At 42.2% G+C, this 14,803-nt stretch overlaps 1 long non-coding RNA gene across 1 annotated transcript in view; it reads left to right on the forward strand.

Annotated features, from left to right (window-relative positions):
* The first annotated feature begins 3,114 nt into the window (after positions 1 to 3,114).
* Positions 3,115 to 14,803, forward strand: part of LOC108448294 — a 17,843-nt gene continuing 6,154 nt past the window's right edge. The window contains exon 1 of the long non-coding RNA XR_001864143.1: positions 3,115 to 3,290. This is a non-coding gene — a long non-coding RNA (uncharacterized LOC108448294). The remainder of the gene's footprint in view (positions 3,291 to 14,803) is intronic.

The following is a 14,803-nucleotide window of genomic DNA, read 5'->3' on the forward strand; positions in this document are numbered from 1 at the left end:
TGCTGAACCCTGCTGAGCAATACTGGTAATGTAATAGCCTCACAGACACACATTGCCTCATCTCTTGTCAGAACAAGCTATACCCCAGACTTGAATTCACACTAACCCAGATGAAGTTTGGCACAGCTGTGCAACGCTCCTTAGGTGTTTCCTAGTCAATCAGACTCATTTACTTTGTTTCTGCAGCATAACCCCATTGATTAAAACCCCAGTTCATGGGATAAACATCTAGTGATTTTGCCTTTAGAAAAATTGATTTGCTGATGCATCTCCACAGGTTGAAATCTTTCCCTTCTGATGCATGGAGGTGAGAAGGGAAAGAAAGTGTAATAGTACTAACATCCCTCAGAAAAATTATTAACATGTATTAAGACAATTGTGAAGAAATAAAGTTCACCAAAACACGGCACTCTCATAAGCCTCATGTCTTGTGCATTGCAAATAATTATACCTTTCCTTTGGCACTAATCTAGCAACACAGAATTATTATTCTGTGCTAACAGCCAGTTGTATTAACATTCTCCCCAGTTATGTCCACAGACATTCATAACAACATGCTGAGTACAGAAAAGATTTGCAAATGTTCTGACTTAATTTCATCTGTTTAGTATTGGACTTGCTTTTCAAATTCAGACAGGTAGACCAGTCTGGCTCTTATTAAGCTTAATGTACTTTGAACATTGATGTCAAAGGAAGCAGCGCTGGACTCCTGTTGAACATGAAATTTAAAACAAAAGTGGTGATGAAGACCTGCCAGTCTGCAGTATGTGTATGAATAGAAGGTAGGTTGCATAAGATACTTGCCACTAAGAAGAGGCGTATCAACTTTCTGGTTTGATTTCACACCCAACTTTTATAGCACTGTTTGATAATACATGAAAAATTCCTGGACCATATCTTCTGCTTATGTAATAGGTGTAAAACCTGTGACTTCCTAAGAACTGGTCTAACATGTTGTTCTCTAGGTGAGGACAGGGCTGTGAGGCATGATGCACTACAGACAAATATGCACTTTGTCCTTACAAGTAACTAGCTGTATGCCTTTTTAAGATACAGCATTAATTTTGTTGAAAGCAATACCTCTTACCACAGAGTCACAGAATGGCTGAGGCTGGAAGGAACCTCTAGAGGTGTTCTGCTCCAGCCCCTGCTCAAGCAGGGCTACCTCAAGCTGGGTGCCCCAGATTGTGTTCAGATGCTTTGCTACCTTTAGGTGTTTATACACACTGACAAGATGTAGGTGTGTGTGCTTCTCTGAACAGCTTCCTGTGGGGATGATATAGGAGCCTTTTGTTGTTTTGTATTTCCCAGCAACATAGTTATAATACTGATAGTACTGTTACAGACTGAATAAATAAATTAGAAAAAAAAACCTAACTGCTGTGGATTTGAACTTTGAACATTGCACACGCAGATGTTTTGGTATTGCAATGGAAGTAAAAAGATTTACAGGATGACTGTCGCAGACAAATTCTGAAGTGCTACCATCTTTTTTGAAGAATTGACTCTCAATTTTGATTCTCTTACTGTAAGCTCAAAATAATCAAGATGATCCATTCCTTGATTTTCTCTTAATGATTCTGTTTATGAAGCAAAGCACTCATATAGGAGCCAAGACTTGATTTATATGCTAATTGCTATTAGGACAAAGAGATATGCATTATTTGAGGGTTCTGACCTGCCTTCAAACACATGAATGAAATTTTTGTTTGAAGTCAAGATACTGCTTCTTGGATGCCTGTCTGTGAGCAGGCTCAGAGATGCTGCCTTTTCCAAGGGACTCTCCTGAAGAAAAGACACAGCAAATGACATGGGGACTCTAGAGCAGTTTTCCAAAATGCTTAAGGCAGGTACATGTAGCTCCATCCTACTCCTAAGATAGCATTGCAAACTTGCCTTGTGCTTGGGCTCTGACAGCAGAGTAAATCAAGGCCAAGTGGTGTAAAGTGTTCCCATGATTTCTTTCCTGGCCTCTATCTCTTCTGTCAATCCCTTTAGACCAGATTGGCTGGAAATGTTTAAGTGATGCAAGCTTGGGTACACCCCCACCTTGGCAAACCACATCTCCAGTTGCTGATAGAGCTCTTGGAGGTCCCCTTTTCAGGAACAGGTGTGCAGTTAATTAGTTGGAGAGATTTAAATACAAGGTCAGACTTCATGAAAGGGGAAAGACCACAGGAGGATCCCCAGGGTGGGTACAGCTTGCAAACAAAGCACAAGTGATTCAGGCCTTCAGGGCAACTGATTGCTGTGGTTTAACCCCTAGCTGGTGTGGATAGGCAGAGAACTGTTCCCAAAGCTTTAATGTGCCACTAGCTAATGTAAAGCAAGGCTAAACTGGGCTGATAAACCCTTTCTTGAGCCAAGCAGCTGTTACACTGATTCTGCACTTGGTCCAGCCTCCTCTCACATTTTCTCTCCTGACTTTCTGTCAATCCATCTGTCATCTGCTCACTCCAGTGTCCCCAAGGACTAAGTGGTTCTCAGTACCAAAGAGGGCACCAAAGAACATTGGATGGCTCCCAGGCCTGCTTACCCAGGCCTATAACATAAATGGCATTTTAGCAAAAAACACAACTCTTACAGGTGGGGGGTGTTCAAAGCAGAGGCATAGGGACTCAAAAAGAGAAAACAAACCCCTGAACTGCTAAAGCCTGCAGGTAGTGTGTCTTTCTTCAACACCCAACAGCAAGTTTTGTAAGGAGCCTTTGAGAGCCATGGTTTACCCACAGAAATAGCTAATTATCATAAGAAGAAAGGAAGGGGGGGCTTTTCCTGAAACAATAACGGGACAGGGGACATAGGCACATAGTAAATACCACCTTTTAGATGAGAGTGAAAGACGGATCCTGGAATCACTGCTTCTAATTTTCAGCACTTAGCAGTGTTTGTCGTTCATTGTCCTGCCCAGCCCATTTTGTTGTATACTCCCCGGCAGGATGCCATCTGAAATTCTCCTTCAGTTATTGTCCATAAATACAGTATATTTCTGTCAACTGCTGTCATGCTTCGTTCCCTGAGGTGATGGAATTATGCTGTGAATTATGATATAAAACTCTAATTTTTACCACAGCTCTGTCATAAGGTACTATTTTTGCTGGCTAACCAGGGTCAGTGTATGATGTAATGTCCTTGGCATAGTAACATTTTTGCTACTACAGTTGAAAAGTGCTGGATGGTCTTATTATATTACAAATCCTATGGAGACTACAATAAGCATAATCTATATTTAAATGCAATACTTTCCTTCCTAACTTACTAGATACGGAGTGATTGAATGCAGGAAGTTGGTGAGTACCTTAGGTAATCAACTAATACTCTTTCAATAACTGTTGTTTTGCACGTGATTTTCTATGCCTTTTTATTGATCTATTTCCATTTGTGGCATAAGCCCTTGCATTTGCCTCCTAGCTCTTTAATGATATTATTGTAATAGTTAAGAAAGAAATTACAGTGATCTGTAGAGAATGTTGAAAATGTTGAAGACCACAAATGGAAGGCAAACCTTAAAATTTTAGATGAAACAACACATTTCTGTACCACTAAGGTTTCTCCAGAATAACTTGCATCAAAGGCTAGAAGCAGTCCTATGTGTAGGTATAAAAATCTGTAAATGTCTATGTGGAAAAAATGTTCTTTTTTCCTTGTCAAATGTCATCTAAATTGCACTTGTACTGTGGTCTTATGCTACTGCTAACTAGCAGGTCTCTCTGCTTTTCACTTTAACTCAAATGCAAAATAAATGATGTGGCCTTTAAAACACATCAGAGAAGGAAGCAGAGATGCTTCAGTGGATATGTGATTGAAGAAAAAGAATGGATCCAATTTATAGAACTCACTCCTGGGCCTGGGGCTTACACTTAGGGAAGCTTTCTCTTTGCTGTCACAAGAACCTGCAAACATCCTAATCAAAACAAAACCAAATCAGATCAATTTCCCCTGCTCTCATTAGCAAGGTTGCTTTGTTCTGTTGTGAAAACAAAAAGAGAACAGTGCAACAAAAACGTGTTACTGCTTGATTTTTCTGGTGTGAGGACACTCGGGTCTGTCTGAGACTTGGTGATATGACTGTAACGCAAATTGCCACTGTTAGGTTTTGAAATCTCTACAGGAAACACTTTATCGCTGCCTTCCCCTAGCAGAATGTTTCTCATTGATGCTGAAGAAGTGGCACCGGCAAGGCTGAGCCACTGCGGCAATTCACGTGCGGCTGCAGACCCCCAGGCAGCAAGGCAGGGAACCTGTCCACGGGCCCTGGCTGCCTTCCTGCTGGAGTAGCTCTGTTGCCAGGAGTGTCCCTTCCCTTCTCTGTGTCTGCAGGAGCCTGTGGGACCTCAGGCCTGACACACCTACTGCCTCACATACTGGGCAGAATAGTGTTAATTACATTAATCAAAGAACCCTCCTGGAGCATCAGATGATGTTTTGACATTGTAGAGATGATGAAGCTACTTAACATTCAGGCTGTAATCCCACAGTCCTTCCCTACCCACAGAAATCCTTGGGTTTGAACATATACTGTGTTGCATGGACTTAGCGTCCTGCTTCATAGACAACTCAGTTTAAACAGGACGAGTATGGAGTATGTTTGATCTCCCCTGTTTACTCTCATTAGCCTCTGAAGTTGAAGATCTGCTTATGCAAGCAATCTGCAGGGAGCAAGGGGAGGCTGAGGTACAGGCAGCTCCTCTAGCCCACTCAGTTTGTTGACAATAGGGTAGTTTCTATAACCCCTGAGATGCAGATTTTTTATACCCGTCTCCTGAACTCTGGTGTTGTGACAGCCACAGTTTCCTGGGGAAAGCTAAAGCACAGCCAAGTCTGATCTAGCTGTCTCTGCATCTAGACACGACTGACCCAATTATTCCAGGCGTTTGTGCATCTCGAAGCTCTGCTGGTCACAAGTGGTTAGTAACAGTGTGCAAACGAAACTGGCTCCCCACCCCCTTTCTGTTTTTGCAGGCAGCTTTTACCAGGGCACCTACACGGTCTTACTCTCTTCCCCAGCATGTACCCTGCTCTGTGGTTTTGATAGCCACTGTCATTCTGTATTTCGGTGCTTTCTTACTGGGTGGCTAATTTCTACTGCTTAGAAACACAGCATATCTTCTCCTCCGTTTTAGTTTCGCAGACTTCTCCACTGTCTGCTGCTATAGCTGTTAAAAGAACTGTGTTGTGAAAGCTATTCCCCTGAGCTGTGGGATTTGAGAAAATGGTTTCTTCATTGAATAATATATTTTTGCACATTGCAATACTGTTTGAATAAGGGGGTCAGATGGAGGATGGTGGCAACAGGCAGATCACCAATGAAACATCTTTTGTTGCCAGGGTCTGCACTTGCCTAGGGAGTGTGAGATCAAAGTTTGGTGTCTTCTTTTGATCCAGGAAATTGCTACAGAAATTCTGTGACAAAATCGCTAAGATGCTGGTGGAGCTGGGACACGAACCCTCGTGCTCTGTCTCTATGACTAGTGTCCCAACCATTTGCACGCTGCTTGAAGTGTAAAGGTGCCACACAAAGTGGGAGGACTCACAGTAGAGAACAGTCTAACCACCCTTGCAAGAGCCCTGCCTCAAAACCAGAAAAGTAGACAAAGCTGTATAGAACATGAGTCACTTGTCCTCAGTGGTTAGAAAGAAGCAAGACCTTCCCTCTCTGCTATTCTGCTCACCCTTGAGCTTCGTGCTTTTTCCTCTACTTTTGTTACACAGGCTGCAAAATGAAACATTTCGGATTGTTTAGAATGCTAAGTTTATTTGGTACAAAAGTGAAATGTTTAGGTTTCCACTTAACTGGTAAGAATAAATGACGAATTGAGGAGTACCAAGTGGTACTTGGTACCACAATAAGGATTTAGCAACTGCAGTGCCCGTCCAGCAGGCTGACTGCACAGACTCCCTCTTCCCCTGAACTCCACTGCTGGGTCATTCTCCAGCCTCCAGTGACCAACTGTCCCCATTCATCTTCCTTGCTGTCCTAGCCTGTGGAAATGTGCTAGCATCAGCTGCTATTCCACAACACACCCCTCCTCTCCTCTGGTCTGCCTCTCATCTCTTGGTTTGCTGTACTGTTTCTCTCAAAGCACTTTCAGATCTCATTTTACTTCCTAGAAATGTTTATTGCTGGACCTCTTTGCAGGTGAGCAAAATGAGGGATACAGGACAAGTCAGTTACCCTGTTCACTCTCTTGCACCTCTGTAAGAAACAAGTGTGAGGAAGCTATGCACCAAAGCTAGGAACCACATTTTTCTTTTTGATTTTTTTTTTTGTGATTGCTTTGTGATCAGCAATTGCTTTGTGATTTTATTTTTTGTTTTGGTGTCATTTCTTAACACCAGCAGTTGTCTCATCTTTTACATGACTGACAGGATAAACATTCTTCTGGAAGAAAAATAGGAGCATCCACAGAAACATTCAACTACCTCTTTCATGGATTTCACCCCTCTTTTTTTTCCCCTCCAATTTTTTTTTTACTGTTTTTGTTTTATTATGACTTCCTTCTCTCCCAGCACACAGCACGTGTGACCACCCTCGCACACATTGCAGGTGCCAGCTTATCGCTGCACCATGCCTGCAAGGTTCTGAATTCTGAAAGGGGCAATACCCAGTACTGAGCAATTACAGAAGAATTTCAGGGGGTTGTTTATTTATGCAAATACTATGTTTCTGGCACTCATGCTGCAGGGAAAGTACTGAATTCCTCACTCAGGCTATGGTTCAAAACAAAACAAAAAACCACGGAAGTTTAAAATAACAGAATATAGCCATCTGTAATTTGTTTTGTTAATCTACTGAAAAATATGTTTGTCTGGGTCCTGACGTAAGTTTTGTCCCTGGATCCATCAGTATTACAGAAAACAAGCAGATACTTTCTTCTTCCCAAACAGTATATTATCCTTTTCTTTTTTTAGGCATTTTGACCTGAAACTGTACTAAAATAATCTGAACATTCCTCTAGGATATCATTAATAAATGACATGGAGTCACAAGATGTATCTGAAAAGTTTCTGGATTCATTCTCCCCTTCTTCTTATCCTCTCTCTTTTACCTTGTGTCCAAGAGGCAGATAACTGCAAATGGAGATTTGCAAAGCAGTGCAGAGGGTTGATTTTAATGGCAGATTCATGGCTAATCCCATGCAATGCTTTCATATTTCAACCCCCACTTCATAGTCACTGGCTGGAAAAGGCTGCAGAGGTAATCTGTGAGCTAATGCACATGTCTGCTAAGCATTACTTTTCAGCACAGTCATGTGGGCACTGTGCTTTGTGGCCCAGGAGGGCTGGGAATATGAAAGGGGCTGCTGCAGGTCTGGGTGCAGCACCACTGCAACCCTCTTCAAATGGTTTGGTTTGGCCTGGAGAAAGCCCCCATCTCTGGGCTCCCAGGCTTTAGGACTGGGATGGTGTGCACCCTAAGTCTATGTGCATCCATTGGTGCAGTAATGCTCCCGGGACTAAACTATGGCTGCTATTAAAGAAGGGTTTGTGGTGGGCCCCAGTGGGGTCTCAAGCACCTACATCAATCTGAGGCCTCAAAGAGTTCCTCTTTTTCCCACCACAGAGCTCTGCACTGGGCTCCTTCCCCAGCACAGGCTACAGTGAGCCTCCTCATACAGCAGTCCATACACCCATTCACCTTGTGGCCCCTCTGCAGCCATAGTTTTGGCAGCAGTGCCTTTAACTGGTGCATGTAACTGGTCCCACTGCAACCTGCCCCAATCGCACTCCCCGTGTCTGTCAGAGCCCCTCTTGAAATGAGCTTTTGCTGCATTTTCCTTGGAGGATGTTAGCTGGCTGATGGGGAGCCCTCGCTTAGCTGCATGCCGTGGCACAGTGATTTAAAGCTGCAAGGTGAAGTCACTGTTAATAGCAGAGCAGCAGGAGGGCAGTCTTGTAATGAAATAGGAGTTATGTTGCCTGTTTTCAAGTATGGCATTTAATTGTCACTAATAATGCCGTGAATCATTATTATGCCTATTTTAGAGAGGTTTTTCTCTGACATAAGAAAGCAACAAATGGTATTACCCTTTTGGTATACCGAGGTATCCACATAAGCCGTGGGATACTACAGTGTGCATAAATCTTGCCTGTGTAGTCTGGCTGGTGTGCAGGTGATGGGGGATACAAGCAGAGACTAGAGCTCCAGGAAGGGTGCCCAAATCCCAAGGAAAGGATCAGAAGAGACCAAATGGCTGCAGAGGGTGCTCCCTTGTGCTGTCAGGAGACAGCCCACACAGCTTGTCTCTCCAGCAGCTGTGTCCCTCAGCTCCCAGGGCAGCCCTTAGAGCAGGGTGCTATGGGGGATGCTGAGATGGTGGCACTGCAGGTAGTGGGTGGGCATACAAACCTGTTCTGGGGTTAGCTTTGCCAGGAAACTCATAGCCTGCAAGGAGAGCCAGGTAAATGAAGTGCTCACAAGGGCCACTGCAACAGCAGTTGGATCCATGTCCCCAGGGTGCTCTCTTGCCTCTTGCTGTGGGCAGAAGACCCTAGACTTGAACTTGTGGGCCTTCCTGCAGGGCCAGAAGAGACAGTTCCAGGACCCTCAGGAGCAAGCTGGGCTCATCACCTGGTGACCTGCTGTGGTGCACAGAGCCATCATGCAGAGCTCAAGCAGAAGAGAAAGCAGGAAAACCTGGCCTCTGCATCCCACCCAGCTTCCAACGCTCAGATGCCTGTAACAGCATCAGTGTCCTTGAGGTTTCCATGTCCTCACTCAGATTTGTTTGAGTTCTGCCAGAAGGATTCAAGTTACTGCATAAGAGGGATTACTCACAAGCAGAAACAGCTGGTTCCCCCTTAGGACTTGTTTCCTTTGGATCTAGGCTTAAAATATGCAATTTTTAGCACCTGCACCTTGTTTCCAGATGAAAGGAAGCAGCTACAAAGCTGTGATGGGTAGAGCACAGTTGAATGCCTCAGCAACTTTCTTCCCTATGAAATGAAGTTCCACATACCTCAGAGATGATCCTGAAGCAGGTGTGGAGGATTTTCCATGTCTTTTTCCACATTTTTTCACTAGTGAGGGGCCACAAGTGATGGGTGTGATGGTGCAAAGACAAGTCTGGCTGCTATCGCATTTTTATTTTTTAGGTAGATTTTGGTTCTCTTGTTGTATTTGGGTTTGTGTTTGTTGTTCAAGTTTTTTAGCAGATGGTTTTGGCTTGTACAGATGTATGGGAGACATTTTTCTTCCCTCAAATGCCCAGGTGATGGGAGGTTTTGCATGGATGAAGCGCAGGATACGTAAGGTGCTACAGGTAGAATTACACAAACTGATTATCTGAAGAATGGATAACTTGTGAATGGCCTTTATCATTTTAAAATATATTTAAGAACAGGGAAATGACTGAGTGATTCCCAAACAGCTCAACAAAAGCTGCAGTATAATCCTGGAATATTTTTCCTGATGGTTGTCAGATGCTAACTGGGGAAACAAACTGACATTCACCAAAGATGTCTGTATTTATTTCAGACTAAATTATGTTAACCTAGAAACAGGATCAGACAATTATCCAGAGGCTACTCTTTAGCTTGTTGTTCAGCTGGCAGTAGATAACCATGTTGTATCACATTTTTAAGATGTAGGGATTCAGAACAATCAACTCAGGCTTGCTCTTTAGTAATTTTTGTTCTTCTTTGTGGAGAGATTTTACCTCAGAGTTTGGAGAAGATATATAATCACTCACTGCAAGACAAGAAATTATTTTACAAGAACAAATGCTGGTTGCCATGGTTTCCAAGAGGGAGAAAATCCAAGGTCATTCACTGAAAATACGCCACAACAGTCAGCAGTGAGGATACTCCCTCACCTCACCAAGTAACCCTCCCTTGTCTGTAGATATATTCCTCCCATCTCCTTTGGTATGCAGCTTCCTGTTTAAGCCACAATAACACTGATAAGAACATGATGTGAAACACCTGCAATATGTCTGGAAATAAACAATCAAGCCTGGATTTACGAGCCTGTGGGATTTCACAGTTGGCTGCTTTCTGGCTCGTTTGTGCATCTCCTGGAAAACCTGACCTACCTGCTGGGTTTGCCAACCAGGGACTTGCAGGTCCACCTGAAGGAAAGGTCAGAGTAGCCCCACATGGATGGGCTGGCACGTGGACAAGCAAATGGAAAAAACACCTGAGATGGGACCCTGCATTTACAGTTATGCTAGAAATAATGTCAAAACCTACATTTTGTGGGTTACTCTTCTGGGTCTGAAGTACAAGAAAAATTGTGTTTCTTTCAATGACTGAGGTTTAGGCACCATAACTGCTCCTGAATGTCACAATAGTGACCTATGTGCTGGTGACAGTAAAAAAGATGGCTTCAAACAAGCAAAATCCAGCTCTGTGACCCTTCAGCATCCCAACCATGACACCAGAGGGCTTTACACTGCTGGAAATCCAGCATATCAACACAGCAATTAGATGAAGATTCTCCTTAAATTGGAACTGCCAGGACAAATTAATTAATAGCTAATATTATTCAGCTGTTCGTTTGAAATGACAAATTTTCATTCTATCATGAATTTACACAGGCAGGTACATAAGCTTTTTGCTCATGATTTTACAAATGCAAAATCTGTGTGCACATCATGCCATGACAAACTACAGTTTACTAAACTTGACTCATGAAAAGTAAATGCAACCCTCTAAGAGGTGTCCAAAGCCTTATTAGTGTAGCAAGCATATTTCTTGCATGATGGTGTGTGTATGTGGTGCCTCAGTTACCAGTGCCATAAAATCAATCACCCTTGAGTACTTGCTAATTTCCATTTCTGTCAATTTAAAAACAACAACAACAATGTATTAGATTAGAAGTGACAAGGGAAATGGCTACATTAAAGTGATATAAATAACATTTTGCAGTGGACCATTGGCTTCACTGTGTGCACAAATGCAATTCAACTTGCCAAGCCACATGTCAGCAACTGAACATCTTGTGCAGGGGGAAAATACTTGTTATTAGAGTGTACAGGCTGCCAATGCAACCAACTCCTTTTTTGACGAGGTTTCTGGAGCCAGATAGGCAAGAATTCTAGAGTGGGACTAGATCTTCTGCTGCTAGCTTGTCATTCAAATCAGAAGAGATCGATGTACAAATTGATTATAGAGAAAGAGAAGCACTGATGGAGATTCAAGGGCTGAATTTTACAAAGGATTTAAGGACCCAAGCACTGTTTAAGTCCTGCTTTCAGCATCTAAATTCCCATCTCCCTAACCCTTCAGCACAACTGTCACCTCTATGGAAAGCCTGTTACTCTCATGGCACTGCGGTTTTGCCATAAAGCTGCCCAAATGCACAGAGGTGGTTCTGAATTAGTGTACTCTTGCCCCAGTGTAAACAGTGCTTTAATTCTCTAACACTTAATTCCCCTTGGGTATTGAGATGTCTGACCCTGACTCCCAGACTTCAGAGGCTTTTATCAGAAGTACAAATAGAAATTCCACAAGTGGTAAATACTTAGAGATGTTCCTCATCTGGTACTGGCAAGCAAGTCCGTGCACCCAACAGCTGTGACCCTGGCCTGGAAATCTGAAGAATAACACTCTCTGTTGGTCTACCTCTGACTCATTATCTGTCCTTGAAGGAATCATGTTGACCTCTCTGTGTCCTGATTTTCTCAGCTTTTATAATAACAATGATATATTCCCACACTGAAGCTATCAGGTTGGAAAGTGCTAACAATTATTTCTCTGTGACCCCTTTGTGAAAGTCAGAGGGACCTCTTCTATAAGAGTTCAGATGCTGACCCGTCTTAATTTCACAAAAGTTTCTTTTGATCTGTCTTGTCTGTTTTCAGCCTCAGGTCTAAATTGTTGAGTGAGTCAGATATATGGGGTTTGACATGTCATATCTCCAAAAATGTTATTTGATCAGGAAATCTACTCTAGGTAGGTATAGATACTTTGGTTGAGTGTATGTATTCATAATATTTGTACAGGAATTATTTTTTTTTAATAAAAAGGAAAATAGGAAAGAAAAGGGAAAAAAAAAGAAAAAGGTAAAGAAAATGGAAAAAAGAAGATAAGGAAAAAAGAAAATGAGAAAAAGTGAAACCACAAATATATTAAAAATATGTTGCCAATGCATTTTGGTTTTAATTGTGTTACCTCTGCCTGCAGATGAGACATACTTAAAAATATGTCCCTCTGTTTAAAACCAAACTATTCAATATGGAAGACTAGATTGTACTGTCTAGCAGTACCAGAGCATTCACATGACTTGGAAGTCCTAGGAAACAAAGAAGAACAGTTTCAGGCTGTCTGTGCAATAAACCAACAAACTATTTTGATGATGGATATAGAAATCACTATTTCTGCATAAACTTTCCTTTCTGAACTTTAAAAGAAACAAGTTCGATTTCCTTAAGGAGTCTGCAGGGAATGTGTGTTAGGCATTGCAATAGTACCTGCTATGCCAGCAGAGCTGGTAATTTCCTTCCCTCTCCTAGTACACATACCTAAGATGAAATTCCTGCAGTTTTCCCTTGTTACATTTAGGATTTCTATCCGTTTTCTGCTCACTAAATCATAGTTTTTTCTATGTAAGGCTGTACCACAGTCTGATACACGTTGAGCTAAGGAGGCGAGGGGCACATATAGAGATCATCCTTACAATGTCATGTTCCTACTAAATTTTAAAATACCATTTAGGTTGTCTCTGTCTTTCCCGTCCACATTATTCCTATAGAAGTTCTCATTTTCAAAGTCTTTGTTTTCTCTTTTTCTCTCATGTTTGTCCTTTTCCCATATTTTTGTTTGGTTGGGGTTTTAAAAATTCTTTTAAAAAGCTTTCCATCCCACAGCTTAACTTTCTTCTTGATTCAGTTTCTCTGGTGGAATTTTCTCATTGCAAAATTCCCCTTTCCCAGCATGTACATGTGCACAATCCATGGCACTACCCATGATTTTCTCTCTGCTAATTTTCTCGCTGTATCTCCAACTTTTCCCTCCCCTTGTCCTCAAGGCCACTCGGCCCTCCCCTGCCTGCCCAGCAGCACCTCTCATCTCTCCTCCAAACCCCAGCCTCCCTGCTGATTCTCACCCACACACAAGAAGAAGGCCTGTAAGAAAAAAATAAGCAAATTTTGCGAAGAGGTATATAGGTGTATACATAATTTTAATATTTTCCATCTTCTGACTAATCATCATTTGCTTACCATCTCTACATGCTAATCTTCTTGTACAGGTTACAGCTGTTTGCCAAAATTGCTGTACTACCAAGAAAACAACCTTCAGTATGGCAGTTAAGTGATTAAAAAGAAAATGTCTCCCACAATGTCACAGTAAAAGTAACAGACTACATCTCCCAGCACAGCTTATGGGCAGGAAAAAAATTCCCACTTTCCAGCCACCCTCTCAGCATGAACTACAGAAACAAAAGTACTTTTCTTCATCCCACTAATTTACTCTCGCTCTCCATGGTGGAATTGATGCTGTCATTTTCATCCTTTAGATTTTAGCAGTCCAGACGCCAGTGTAATTTATGCCTTCTCCGATCCTATTTTTCCCCCCTGCTGGTGGCTTGGGAGAGGAGTTGCACATACCTGTACACAACGCGTGTGCGTGGAAGATGGCTTTGTGATTTTTTCAATGTTGAATCTAAGAGTAAAATAAAAAGACATGAAAGACAAGCTGGGTCTGACAATATTATTGTACTGATCGTTCACCTATTCTTGTAGGAGAAGACTGGCATAATGCCATGAAACAGTCTTAAACCAATAAATATCTTCTGATGTAATAGATAGGGAAATGTGTTTTCAGTTCCTGCTTCCTACATCACAAAGTTACATCATATGGACCAAATCAAATTACATATAAAAATAAGGAAGAAGAAAAGAGCCAGGTATATCTGCTTTATGTCATCTCATAATAAAGGAAAAATTCCCCCGTTTTTGATCAACAAGTCAATTCAGATGAGTATATCATATTAATAAAATCGTAAATTTCCCAGTGTTATTAGTGTAATCTTATAATATTTGTTTCCCAACTACAGTTTCGTTCAAATGAACTTCAGCTGATTTTAGAGCCAGAAGACAAAATCCTTTCGTGCTTCACACAGAAACATTTTGGGAGGACCAAAAAGGAAGAAGATGAAATTACCTGGACATAAAGCAAAAGGAGAACCTATCTGTAACCATCTCCTGTCACATCTCATGTGAATTGTAGCCTGGTAAAGGCTACAGTAAAGATGGGCAGTTTCTGTGATCCAGGCCCTCAGCACGCCTGCAGAGATATGGAAACATCATCTCTTTAGCTGACTTGATGATCTCATGTCAGATCTCAAAATCTTATTCTATCATTTTATCCCAGGTGGTGAATTTCTGGAATGTTTTCAAGATCCACTCTTTCACTGTAGTTTCAACCAACCACTGTTGATTCCTCTTGCAGCTGGTCTTTAAAAACTATCCTTCTTGCCCTGCTGGTGAAGAATACACGTGTTTCTGGGTCCAGAATTCAGGGGGACTGGGGCTGCTGGTAAAGGAGTGAATCCAAATCTCTCCCGTACTATCCCAGCTGCATGGGAAAGTCCGATGTGGGAACTTGGCTGTGCTTGGCAGTGTTGAATTAATTACTGTGAGGTGTAAAGAGCATCCATAAAAGGCTAGAAGGTCCAGATGCTGTTAGAGAACATTGGCAGAAACAACAGGATGAAGCTGTGGAGTGATTAAGAGCCTCTGGAAGACAAGCAAGGACATGGAAAAGAAAGTGTTTTGAACCTGTGTGCCTATGGATACAGGAAGCCTTCTGCTGGTGGTGCAGATCAGCAGAGCCCAGGAAGTCACCAGGTTTTCCAAAG

The sequence above is a fragment of the Corvus brachyrhynchos genome, unplaced genomic scaffold (genome assembly GCF_000691975.1).
Source record: "Corvus brachyrhynchos isolate BGI_N302 unplaced genomic scaffold, ASM69197v1 scaffold467, whole genome shotgun sequence".
Taxonomy (NCBI): Eukaryota; Metazoa; Chordata; class Aves; order Passeriformes; family Corvidae; genus Corvus; species Corvus brachyrhynchos.